We start from the raw sequence: 14,037 nt of genomic DNA, 5'->3' as shown, positions 1-14,037 counted from the left end.
TGATGGATTTAGGGTTTTCCATTCCTAGGCAGTGTTGGTCTCTCACCCCCTCCGCCCCCTCCCCAGCGCCCTCATAAGGTCAGACAATAGGAAGCAGAAGGTGTAAGGCATAGCCCCAGGGTTTCCTGCAGCAGCTCGGGGGTAGATTCTGCGGCAAGAATTAGAAAATTCTGAAGCTCATTGGGAAACATTTCTATCTTTTATATTACATCATGAAAATGAAGTTAATTTCCTCCTTGCTTATGTCTGTAACCAGGAATAAGGTGAGGAGAAGGGGGTGAGGATTGGAGATGGGGATGGGGAAATGAATGTGAGAAGGAAAGAGAACCGGGATGAGGAGGATTTGGGGGGGGGGGGTTGGGAAAGATCAGGAATCTGGGATGAGAGAAAGGGAGGTTCTGAGGTTGAAGAAGGGGGGACTTGGGGGGGATTGGAGAGTAGGTTCCAGGATCTGGAGAGAAGGGTGTGGTGGAAGAAGGGAGGTTCCAGGATCTGGAGAGAAGGGTGTGGTGGAAGAAGGGAGGTTCCAGGATCTGGAGAGAAGGGTGTGGTGGAAGAATGGGAGGCTCCAGGATCTGGAGAGAAGGGTGTGGTGGAAGAAGGGAGGTTCCAGGATCTGGAGAGAAGGGTGTGGTGGAAGAATGGAGGCTCCAGGATCTGGAGAGAAGGGTGTGGTGGAAGAAGGGAGGCTCCAGGATCTGGAGAGAAGGGTGTGGTGGAAGAAGGGAGGCTCCAGGATCTGGAGAGAAGGGGGTGGTGGAAGAAGGGAGGCTCCAGGATCTGGAGAGAAGGGTGTGGTGGAAGAAGGGAGGTTCCAGGATCTGGAGAGAAGGGTGTGGTGGAAGAAGGGAGGTTCCAGGATCTGGAGAGAAGGGTGTGGTGGAAGAAGGGAGGCTCCAGGATCTGGAGAGAAGGGTGTGGTGGAAGAAGGGAGGCTCCAGGATCTGGAGGAAAGAATCCAAGGTCAGGGGTGAAATTATCTGAATTGCATTGGTGGGGATGGGGGTGGGGGCAGGTGTCCTTACTGTGCTTCTGTCCTTCTCCTCCTTGTATTCCATCTCTCACTTCCCTCCCACTCTGGCACATACACAGCCAGCACAATCTCTTCTATCTCTGTCTCTTTCACTCACACTCACTCACACACACTTACTCATGTCTCCCAGCTGTTGCTCTCATCTCCCAATGATCCCCACTGAGCCCTGCCTACCCTCCCCAAAATGATCTCCTTTGCTCTGTCTGCTCGAGGCTCGCCCCCTCCCATTCTGTTCCTGCACTCTTCCTGGGAGGGGAGGGGCTGGATCAAGAAGCAGAGGGGCTGTAGTGTCTTCTGCACACCTGGAAGGCAAAATATTTTCAGCCAGCCCTTCTGCTCCCAGATTTCTGCCACCCTAGGCATAATCCTAGCGTGCCTATTGGCAAATCCAGGCCTGGTCCCTAGACTATTGCAACAGTAGCAACTTTACAACCATCCGCAATTTCACTTGATTATCAGCATAGTTCAGTATTTGTGCAATCACGGGTCTCGGTCACATAGCATTGTCTTTCAATGCTCCCAACCAATTAGCCCGCTCCACTAGTGTAGGCTTCATTTCCAAAGACAGGCCTAACTCTCTGGCGACCAGTTCTTCACAGCTTCAGGAAGGCCAGTTCTGTGAAGATTACTTTGTCTCCCATGATTTTCCTGGTACTCTATTCTGTCTATAAATAAAGCATTTTCTTTCTTTAATGCAGCAAATTGGACCATAAATTGCTCCGTTGTCACCTGGGATGTCACGCAATGATCCAAAATCTGGGAATTTAAAAGTATCTCTATCAAATTCTTCCTGAATTTCATCTATCAATGACTGCAACTTGCTTAGTCTGTCGACTAATATTGCAAATACATTTTTCTTTAATCATATCCTTACATCCACAAGCAACCTTTCAGCCTCCGACACTACCTTGTTTTCCAGATTATTAAGGGTTTAATTGCCATACCTCTTAGCTTTCTTTTTTAAATAATAAATCCATCCACAAATTTTGCCCATTAATTAAAATTCAACTAGTGCTGGGCTGCAATCCATCTTGAAACAAACAAAAAAAAAACCCAAACCAATATATAGCAGGCCTGTCAGAGCTTCACCAGTTCTTGACTTTTCAGCAAACTTGCTTTTTGTGGATATATAAACATGGGCATTGATGAATAACCTTGAAGCAATGAAGACCGCCTGTCTTCTGAGTATAATAATGAATGAATGCTGTTGGAAAACAAGAATTTTAATAACAATGAGGCCCATTGTTAAAATGTAGCAATGTAACAGATAGTTCCTCATTGTTTAGAATGCTCCTTCGTGATCTTGTAAGCTGTGTAAAATTTTCAGTGGCAACATAATATGCCATATGCAACAGTATCTTTTATGTACGTCTTTCTTCAGAGCTAGAGAATGCAGTGTTTATGATGCTACGGGACTATTGAGAACTTCCAGAAGGAGTATAACCATTTAAAAAAAAAAAAAAAAAGTGCTTACTGTTTTTTATTTTCTGCTTTTGATATTAGATGTTCATGAAAATGTACATGAAGGCTTCTCTTGAGTTTTTTTTGGACATTATTATTGTGTCTTTTGAACTGTAGATTGTGGGTAATGGGTGAAGAAAGAGAGACAAAAGAAAAAAGAAACAAAAAGCAGGTAATGCCGTCAATGTAATAAGGTGCATTAGGCTGTTTAAAAGCTCAAATTTGTGCCTAGAGCTTCACTCCTGATGTAACAAGGAGTTTGTACAGAGAAAAAATGTGGGCACCACTGTGAGCTAATCGGTGTACAAAACCTAGCGTTCCTCCGTTCCAATCCCACGTTCATCAAGTCATTAGGGAAGTGTGTACGCTTAAATCTTATTTTCTTAATGCTGGTCATTTAACTCCTGGTTAGAGGTGGGATAAAGTTTCTGGGGTTTGTGGGTTTGGACCAGGAGTTCATGGTGCTGGGGGTACTGTACTCATATGGATGTGCATAAAATAGGGTTGGTGTGCAGTTATGTGCAGAACGTGATTTGTGCACATGAAATCTGGGACTCAAAAAGCTGTGCACAATAAAACATGAGCTGGGAGCACAATTTTCATGTCCCTTAACTAATGTTTCATCCCTAACTTTTAGGGGAACACCTTTCATGCACAGAAATCATGGTTTATTCTCTTAAATATGTTTTTTTTGCACATTAACCATGATTTATGCAGGCAAAACGTATGCATAAACCAGGCTTAGGGGTAAAAGAGCACGCGTATGAGTAAGCTGTATTTTAAAATCCACTGCTTGCAGTATTGTATGTAACACAGGTTCCACAAGTAACTGTGCCCATAGAAATAAGGGGTGATCCAGGGAGGGGCCAACATGCACGCATGTAAGTTGCTATTTTAAAACCTGTTAAAGTGACACACGTCACTCTTTTACCTGCATATATTTATTCTGCTCAATATCAAGTGTAAGTAATCGTAAAAGTGACAAAATGACTGGGTGAGGGGTGTGGGTGTGTTTGCGTGCGCAGGCAGAAGAACGAGAAGGGTCTGGATGACCTAGAGATAGACTGGCCAAATAGGCGAACAAACTGGTAATGTCCTCCACGCGCGCGCGTTTTAAAATTGTGCTCACTTGCAGGTGTAAAAGCCTAGTCCTAAGGAAAATACGTGACTAACTTTTCCTCATGTAACTGCTGAAAATCAGGAGAATACATGCGTGTGCTAGGCGTATTTTAAATAATGCGCACACATTTGCACGGACTTATATAAAATTCAGGTGTTTGGACGCTCACGCCCTTGTTAAAGTTACTGTCCCTGTGTGCATAAATCACGGTTATTTTGTTTAATTGCTCAGAGACATCAGCATCAAAAAATATTTCTGGTAAGGATATAACCCTGATATCCTCTTCACTAAAGACAGAGGCAAAGAATTAATTTAGTTTTTCTACTATTTCTGAATCTTCCTGGACCATCCCTATTACTCCTTGGTCATCTAATGGCCCATTTATTTATTTTATTTATATACTGTCACTCTGTGACCAATTAAAATCATACCCATATAATAAAAACAATCTGTAAACAATACAAATATTAATTATTGTTCAGATGTTTTTCTTTATCTCTCTAAAAGACATTGCCTTTCATATTCCAGTTCTCTCATTATACCTTACTACTTTCATAGGCAAGGTGAAATAACCATTTACATTTGAAGCAAAAACTCACAGGTTTTTGTGCTTCATATGTACTTGAGAAAGTTGTTATTACTACTTTTTACTTCTGTGGCAAGCTTCTTTTCAAATTTTCTCATAGCCTGCTTAATTATGTTTTTACATCTAACTTGTCAGTGCTTATGCTGTTCCCTGTTTTCCTCATTTGGATCTGCTTTCCATTTTTTGAACGATGCCCTTTCGGCTTTAATTGCTTCTTTCGCCTCACTATTAAATTATGCCAGCATTCATTTGGTTTTCCTTCATCCTTTTTTAATGCATGGAATACATTTTTGTCTGGGCTCTCATGGATGGTAATTTTATGTAGTGTTCATGCCTCGAAGTTTTTAATCTTGTGAATTGCTCCTTTTAGTTTGTTTTGTAACAAATGTCTTCATTTTATCATAGTTTCCCTTTTAAGCTAAATACCACTGCAGTTTTTCCTTGTCGTTGCCTTGATCATGTCAAAATATATTACATTATGATCACTGTTGCCAAGCAGATCCACCACCTTTCTCTTGCAGCAGGTCCTGTATTCTACTGAGAGAACTAAATGTAATGTGGTTCCCCTTCTCGTTGGTTCCATGACATTCTGCTGCATGAAGTAGTTGTTGATGGCATCTAGGAACTTTACCTCCCTTACATGTCTTGATGTGAAATTTACACAATTTATACTTGGATAATTGAAGTCTTCCATTATTATTGTGTTGCCTATTTTACTAGCCAGTCTGATCTCTGTTAGTATTTTACAGTCTGCTCCTCATCCTGGACAGATGGGCAGTAAAATATCCCCACTACTGTACTCTTTTCTTTTTTCCTTGCATTTTCTATCTGTAAGAATTCCACAGTGCGGTTTGTTGCCTGAAAAACTTTTACCCTGCTTGACTCTGTGCCATCCTTAACATAGAGTGCCATCCCTCCACCAATTTCATGTCAATATAATTTGTACCCAAATATCACAGTGTCCCCTGGAGCTCAGCCTGTCTCTGAGGTCCTGCACATGGAAAAGGGAGCATTTCTGAGAATACTGCCCTATAAGTTCTGGATCTCAATTTCCTATTTACTAGCCTAAATTTAGCCTCCAGAACCTCCCTCCTACACCTTTCTATGTCATTGGTACCCACATGTACCACAGCAGCTGGCTCTTCCTCAGCACTCTCTAAAATCTTATCTAGGTGTCACTTGAGGTTCGCTACATTTACACCAGGTAGGCAGGTTAACCAGGATATCCTCATGTTCACCAGCCATCCAGCTATCTACATTCTAACCCTTCCGTCCTGGGCACGGACCTTTGGAGACAGATTCTCTGTGCGTGTGGATAAAGCCTTTCTTAGGGGGCAGGTCCTAGCTAAAGAATCACTTCCTGCCACGCCAAGTTGTTGATCACCTGCCAGGTGACCTTGTTTATCCAATGTCAGTAACCAGAAGCACAAGGTTTGCTAGACTGGAGTTGGGACTGCTCTACTATATCCCTGAAGGTCTCCTCTCTCTCTGTATCTCTCTGTCTGCCTCATCTCCTCCAGGTCTGCGACTCTGGCCTGCAGAGATCGTATTTCTTCTCTGAAAGCCTGGAGCTCTTTGCACCAGGTGACACATACAACCTCTCATGAACAGGTAGATAATCATACATTTGGCATGGTGCAAAAGACTGGATAGCCCCCATTTTGCTGCTGGGGTTCTCTCTGTATCTTAATTTATTTAGTTGCTAACATCTTAAAAGCTGATTTAGGAGTAGGTATGTCTCAATTTAAGGGTTGTTAAATGTAATGAGGGTTTGTAAAGGAGTGTATATCAAGACCCCCTTAAAAGACCAGACATTTAGCCAGTTCCACCTTAAGACACAGCCCAAGAGAATCCTGATTTCAAGGTGTTTTTCTGAGCAAGGGATTAAGAAAGCAGGTCCAGGGGGGGGAAGGAGAGGCCTAGGGGTAGAGGAAGACAGATATCCTGCTGAGAGTATTTCCCAGGCTCCAATACGCCATTGTTCTGGGATGCAATTATTCAGAGTTTTAGGCTCCCTGGGCCCAGCTGGTGACTAGCTCTACCAGTTCGGACTATAGTGAGGCATCTCTCCCGGAGGCCTTCCTGTTAGAAGAGCTGAACATATACATTAGGGAACCTAAGGTGTTCAGACCATGATGGCAACACCAGAGAAGAAAATTGGTTCCAGTATTTAGAGACTGCCATGGATAGAGTTCCACCTGGGCTAGAAGAGGTTCTCCAAATACTCCATGATCTCATAGCTCCACCAGAAGGGGGGATAGGGAGAGTAACCCAGATAGTCTTAGAAATACCTAAGGGGAAGATGAGCCAGTTAGGTTCGCTCAGGAAAGGAGAATACACAGGAAGCCAGTCCCTGGGCCTGAGGGCCATAATCCAACTTTCCCCCTTATTCATAATGAAGAAAGACGTAAGGCATCGAGCAGTTAGGGGAAATTTCAGAAAGCGACTCCCATTCCAGGGAGGTAACCTGGTAGGGGGCAGGTGCTCGACTTGGGAAGGTCAAGCTGAGGGAGAGGCTATGTAAAAGAGTGTGTATCAAGACCTCCCCCTTAATAGACCAGGACCAGACATTTCGCCTGGTCCACCTTAAGGCTCTGCCCAGAAGGGAATCCTGGTTCCAGGGCAATCCAGCACTGGATTCCACTGCGGAATTTTGTCCTGAGGGGGGCGGGGACAAGGTCTCATGCTAGGGAGTATGGAAACACTGAAGAGGGATGGAGAAGTAATGTGGCTGATCCAGAAAGGAGAGAGGTGGCAGACAGTGCTATTAAAGCTAACAGAAGAAAAATGGAGAACCCCCAAGCAGGATATCAAGAGAGAGGGAAGAACCGACGCTCCGTCCTCTTAGGGGCTCCCGAAAGAGGAACACTAACAAGTGGAGGGAGAAGCGCAGGAAGAGGTGCAACGCAGGCCAGAGAACTGCGCAAGCCTGGAAAAGAGGCTGGCAGTGTCAGGAGAGGATGAGAACGCAGGTGGAGTATTATTTTGAAGGAAAAAAAAAAACCCCCCCAACAGATCCAGACTTGACTGCCTGAAAGATCCAGAGAGGCGGTCGGAGGGCAGCCGCAAGACCAGCGTTCACGCTCCCTTTGGGAGATTCGGCTCGGCCTCCTTTTCCCCTTTTGAATCCGAGGAAGTCTTCCCTGGCACAGTGAGGGGGGGGGGTTTAGAAAATAACGTGTGCATCCCATAGAGGAATTCACCAATTTATTTTTCTCATTTCCGTGCAGGATTTCTCACGTGGCACCTACCACGTGACCAGAAGACTAAAAATCTCTCTCTCATTTTCAGACCCCCTTCTCCCCAACCCCCTTTTCGGTTTCTCTCCATTTTCCTGAGCCTCAGCTGTCTCGTCCTGGATGCACCCACCCCATCGGGCATCAAATACCGACTTGCTGTTTATCTCAGCACCTGGCCACGCTCTTTGCCACCTTCCTGTTTTTTGTGGTGATTGATTCTACGCCGTTCTCTCTTTCTCTGGCTCTGTCAAAGAGCCTTGGGTGTGTTGCCGAACTCTGCCTCCCCCCCCCCCCCCCGCTTACGCCTTTGAACTGTGGTCTACTCTTCATTTCCAGCTTATTAACATTCTTGAAATCTATTTCCCCGTTACATTCAAGGCTGGTTTTCATTTTATTTTATTTTATTTTTTTTCCTGGGGAAAACTGGTTTAGAGAACTGGTTTTTTCTTGTTAAATGTCTGGATTTATTTTGGTGGACGGAATTTGGAAACAGCGACAAACCTTTTCTCCAGTTCTTTGAGGGGGGATGGGGGAGGAGGGAAATGAGAACTTGGGTCACCGTACAGGTGTTTGTGGGTGGACAATTCGGTACTGGGGAGGGGGGGGGGGGTATCAGCCTGGGCCCATCACATTTTATGTAGGATCTAACCAAAATTGTGCACACTGAGTGTTAAAAAAAATTTGGGTGAAGATGATAAACCCCAAAACCAGATTTTGGAAAACTTGAAATTTTTAAGGGTTGGGGATAAAAATCTGTTTCAATTGAAAATGAAGATTTCTGCTTAGGCTTTCGATGCGTGTCGCCTGCTTCTGCCTGCGGTTTGTTTTCCCGGTCTGGACGAGGGCAGCGCTCCGCTGGCTGCTCGCTCTCCCCCTGATTCTGTGCCGCCTCCCGTTCTCGCCCCTTCAGGACCACCGCACGTTTACCCTTCCGGTTTCATCGCTTTTATTCCCTCGGTCTCTCCTTTTTTTTCTTCCCCACCTTAGTTTCCCGGTCAGGGCAGTGCACCGTGTGCAGGCTTCCCAGATTTCGCTTTTGTAACACGCCCCTGCCGCCTGTCCCCCTTACTTACCTCTCTGCGTGCCTTCATCTTCCGATACATAAGCACTGGTGAATCCTGTGCTTTCCTTAAACCCATGCACCGAGCAGGTTACATCCCATTTCAGTGCTCACGCTCTCTCTCTCTCTCTCAGAGGTCTCCCTCTGGAATGAACTTCTGCCCGGCATTGCCACCCTCTCGGCAATCTTCTAAAAAACAACTCAAAACCCATTTGTTCAAACTGGTATAGCACAAAGCCTAATCCCATATATATATATATATATATATATTTTTTTTTTTTTTTTTGTCCACATTACACGCTTTGTGTACCTTTAGCTGCCTTTGCTCTTAACTGTTGCCGAGTATCCTGGGTGGTGGGGGAAGGGATCGTAGAAAAAACCCATAAACAGAAGCATCAAATAATTTCAATTTAGCTCATATTTTTACCGCACGACAATTTCTCTTCTCATTCCCCCTGTGCCCGAATACATGTCCTTGATGTTTTCCTTTTAACCTCATTCGGCCTTCTCTCTCCCTCCTCCTCCTCCTCTTTTTTCTGTTTTTTTTTCTCTTTTCATTCTCCCCCCCCCCCCTCCCGGCCTGCAGCGTTTGATTTCCTCTCTTTACCCCTTCCTGTGTTCTGTGTTCTTCCTCCTTTTCCCTTTTACGCTTTCCACTCGCACTTTACCGCCGTTGCCTCTTCCCTGCAGCACTGAAGTGCCACTTTAGGAATTCCCTGCTTTCCTCCCCGAGCGAGGCTGCCCGCTCCGCACACCGAAGGGAGAGAAAGGACCTTCTCTAAGTGCAGTTTCAGCGCTGCAGGGGGAGCGCTTCCCTGGGGACAGCCATAATACACATTTGAAAGGGGGGGGGAGGGGGGAAAAGGCAGGAGTGTGTGTGTATGTATATATATATATATATATATATATATTTTTTTTTTTTAGCAGAGTAAGTTTTTAACGTTTCATAAAATGTATCATTTCCCAATTTTTCCCTCTGCTCCCGCTCAGAATTGAAGAGTAACAGAGCAGAGGGTTGTTTCGCGAGGTCCGAGGTTTCTCCCGTGCGGTGGAGAAGGGAACGAAATCCGGCGCAGGGGCATGAAAAGGAACCCATTTCGGTGTGTGGGGCTTTCCTTGGGCATGTATCATGTGCCGAGGAGCCCGATTCTGCTTTTGCTGCCTCTGGCTGTGAATAATTTTATAAATCGTGACTGGATGAATCTGGTCGGTCGGTCGGTCGGTCTTCCAGACCAGTATGAAGCAGACGGTGCTCTTCGTGGGTTTTTTTTTGCACACGCGGGGGGGGGGGGGCCGGGTAAAGTTAGGTGATGGTGAAATCCGTCAGCATATACTGCTGGAAAAAAAAAATCCTTTTCTTGCAGAGTCTTCCCTAGGAGAAAGGGACCTGTCGGTTTCCGTGGGCCGCTGAGCTGAATTGACTGCATTTAGAGGATCAACATGACCGATCCCAAAAATGATGCGGTAAATGGACTTTTGAGACGGCGTTATCTTCTTTTAGAGGTCAGGCACATGGACCCCAAGGCTCACATACCTCGTCCGTCTCTCGATAGTTCTGATGCGAGTCCAATACAAACCTGCAAAGAATCTGAGCTGAATGCTGCCCCGTGCCACACCCGCCCTGGTTTGTGGTAATTGATCTATAGAGAAGGAAGCCTAGGCAGCACGTAGAATACCCTCCCAATGTAGGACAGGGTCGGGGGAGACGCTGGTTGCTTAAGAGCTGGGGGACGGGGGGAGGCTTTGAGCTGAGCTATGGGCCTCGACACTGCACCATTTGGGCCGTTTTCCGGCCTCCCAGCCACTCAGACGTCTGACAGCTCAACCTTTCTCTGCCAGCAAAACATTTTTTTGATTAGCTGATAAGGCAGGGTGGGCCAGGAAGGAGCAAACCCCCCCCCCCTGGGTGGGTGCAGCTGCCTTGGGCGCATGTCTTTCAGGGGCGGTAGGCGCTGGGATGTCAGAGATGGAATTGGCGCTAGGCCTGTAAGCTGGTGCACGTTCACAGGCCCTGTATGGTAAGCCTTGCTTCTTTCTCCCTGTTACGCCCCCACCCCCCACCCCCCCCTATAAGGCTATGCTTCCAAGAAGACATGAGAGTAGCCTGCACGGAGCGGCGGTCGTAACCCAAACAGCGGTGGTGCTGTGTGTGTCCGCCGGGCTTCCAGAGGAGGCACCGGGGTAGCTTGCACGACGTGAAAGGTGTTTGAAACCTAAATTTCGGTGAACATGGGGAGGCCAGATGTTTTGCAGAAAGGCTTTTGTTGCTTTCGGTAGCGGCGAGGATTAATAGAAAACTTGGTAATAAGACATTGGGGGACGGGGACCTGGGTGTTATATTCAGGGTTGGTCTTGTAATAATCGTAGAGAAAGTTGACCAGTCCTGACGGCGGAGGCCAGTACCTTTAATAGATTCTGGGCATAGTTGGTACTGATATAAAGGGCAGCGACAGGAGAGGACATGTGTGTGTGTGGGGGGGGGGGGGGGAGGACCCAGTGTTGAGTTGGATTGGGTATGGAAGAAGAATCACAGCTGAGCAGACTGGATGGGCCAATTTGGTCTCTTTCTGTCATCATCTGCTATGTTGTTAAGATACAGGTGTCGCTGTGTGTGTGTGTGTGTGTGTGTGTGTGTGTGGGAAGCCCTGTGAGTTTTGTAGCGGTATACAGGGCCCCCCCCCCCCCCCCCCATTGATTATTCCTGCCGCCAGATCCAGGAAATTGATAGCTGGGAGAAGACGTGGAGGCTCGCCGTGGTGGGGGGGTAGGTGTCAGTCTTACTAAACCGGGCCCCGGAGCATTAGTTTCCCCTGTCTGTGCTCCCATTGGTACCCGAGACAGACACAGAGTTTGCCAACCCCCCCCCCCCCCAAACAGCGGTCTCACGTGCCCACCCGTATCGCAGGAGTTTATTCCCAGTCAGAAAGGGTGATTGACTTGAGGGAAATGGGCAGAATGTCAGTGCCAGGCACTAAACATGATGTTACTAAACGAATGTCGGTATATAAAGAACCTCAAATAAATAAAATAAAATAAATAAATAAACGTCCGTGCAGCAATACCTTGCTTTGCTATTGCCGTTCCAAGTCATCTTCTGCTGTTAACTGTGATGAGCATCGCTTCTCTGGATGATGCTGTCGTTCCCCTGGCAGATAAAACACCTGCTATATTGCTAAATATACAGTTAGCAATGTGTATCCCGCCCCTCAGTTGCTACGTTCATTTGATACTCCACGCTCTTTACACTTTTCTTTTCCCCCCACTTCTCAGATTTACTGATGCTTAAGTGTTATGTGGGTGTTCGTACAGCAGAGAATAGGTGATTGATACAAGGGTCTATCTTGTGCTCAGTGTCAACACGGCTGCCAGTTGCAATACGCTTTTTGTTACTAGGATTTTGTTTTTCACTTCTTTCTTAGAGGTCGCTGTCAGTATATACGGTGCCTTAGAGAAGTCAATCACATGGGTGGAGGGGGTCAGTTCATTCTGTTTTTGAGACCTGATTATATGTGCTTGTCTTGGTGATGAATTTCACAGACGTTTATAGGCCACTTTTGCCTGGCTTGAGGATATGGCTGGGATGCTTGTCTGTCTGAATGGTCACTAGATCCTGGCTTCAGAGAGCCATGTTTAACCGCCTTAGAGCATAAAGAACTTAACGTTGACATAATCAAGGTCACAGGGCATAGGGTGGAGATGGGATTTTTTTTTTCATTGCTTTGAATAAGGTTGTAGTTACTAGACCTTAAATCCCTAAAAATAAGAGATTAGTTAATATTTCTGGCTCAGATAACAGCACCTGCATTCCAAGAGTTTGATTGGTTCTGTACTTTTTGGCGTGTAAAGTAACTCACGTGGGGGGAATATGAATGGGCCAGAAGGGTCTGGACTGGAATCTTAAATATGAGGGGTTTTGAGGCTATCACTGTGGCTCGATTCCTCCTGAATTAGTCACATGGCTGTTTACAGCAGTGATCCTCAAACTGGTCCTGGCGTATCCTCCTCATATCCACAATGAATATGCAAGAGATATATTTGCATACACTGCCTCTATTGCATGCAAATCTATGTCATGCATATATAGCCAGATATGTTTTACTTGGTAGGAATATTTAGCAGCGCAGCTGGTACCACTGAATATACCCTGATTTCTAATAGCTGGATACATTTCTCTGGTTAACTTTAGATCTGTTTAATATTAGGTCTAACTTATCCAGCTAACATAGCCAAATAAGTCTGAATATTGGCACTTATCCTCTTAAGGGAATCATTCATCAAATCATGTTAGGGTCTTATTGTGAGCGATAGGGCCATAATGCCCATAATTACAGATGCGATAAATAATGTATCGTAAGATAATATGCAAATGTTAAAAATTTAGTCAAATGGGAGGAGTTTGGGCAGAGTTTATGAAAATGAGGGGTGCTTAACATTGCGTGCGATGGCAATAATGCATGCTAGCGCGGGATTTAATGCCGGATATAATTATACCTTGTTTTCCTGGCATTATGCTGCTATCAAGCTAGGTCAAGAGTACAATGTACAAATCTCACCTTTGTGTACCTTTCCTCACTCCAAATCACATCAAATCTTCACTGATGTCTACTTTCCTGTTTGTACCTCTGACTATGCATGTAAAACTGTCTCCCAAAACCTAGGCCACCACCAAAACCTCACCCTGAGTTACTTGTTGCTCCTCTTACAGTGGTATATATAGTTTTTTTTATAAGGCTCTCATGTAAGTAGTCTTTCTCTCTCTCTCTCTCTCCCTCCAGCAGCAGCCCAAAATATGATAAAAGCCTGTCTGGGCACTTCTCAGCTTGCGATGTGAAAATATTGTGGGTGAGATAAATTTGACATGCGCTGTGGTAAAATTACCCTAACCATGCCCCTTTTTTTTTATAACCCGCGGGCGCTATTCTGGCAAAATTTATAGCAGAATGATGAATCTAGTTCCAAGTTAGCTGGATAAGAGGCTCTGTCCCAGAACGCCCCTGTTCTGACGCTCCACTTAGCCAGGTAACCATTAAGCAGAATAAATAGTATCCAGCTAAGTGGTGGGCACTGAACCCATGGCCGTAAAATTCAGTGCCACTTATCAAGTGCCTGTGTACTTGCAAACCACACGTGTGGTTGTAATGCGCATACACTTCATCCCCAGATTTTCAAAGGGAAACCATACAGGTCTCTCCCTTTGAAAATACTGCCCTACCTACTTTGCACTTTTGGGGTGCGGGAGACCGAGAGAGGGGAAAACAACACGCCGATGATATTTGCGCCACTCAACTTCGCCCTGTCTGACTGACGCACAGAATTGTTGTCACCAACTCGAGTGATTTTATGAACCTTTTGAAACCACACAAACGTCAACGTAACGAAGAGGTGCCTTCCATCCTGGGTCTGAATGAAATGAAATGCTTGAGTTGTATATTGGTTCATAGTCACGAGCATAATTAAAATGACGCCGGTTTGATTTATATTTGCTACTGCTGGGCAGCCGTACTCATGCACATACTATATAATACTGCACATACTATA

At 45.5% G+C, this 14,037-nt stretch overlaps 1 protein-coding gene across 2 annotated transcripts in view; it reads left to right on the top strand.

Moving 5' to 3' along the window:
• The window catches only part of ZNF423 (zinc finger protein 423), a 706,298-nt gene that overhangs the window by 273,125 nt on the left and 419,136 nt on the right, over positions 1 to 14,037 (top strand). The gene's annotated exons all lie outside the window — the stretch shown is intronic.

The sequence above is a fragment of the Rhinatrema bivittatum genome, chromosome 7 (assembly GCF_901001135.1).
Source record: "Rhinatrema bivittatum chromosome 7, aRhiBiv1.1, whole genome shotgun sequence".
NCBI lineage: Eukaryota > Metazoa > Chordata > Amphibia > Gymnophiona > Rhinatrematidae > Rhinatrema > Rhinatrema bivittatum.
This window is presented reverse-complemented; position numbering and strand designations above follow the sequence as displayed.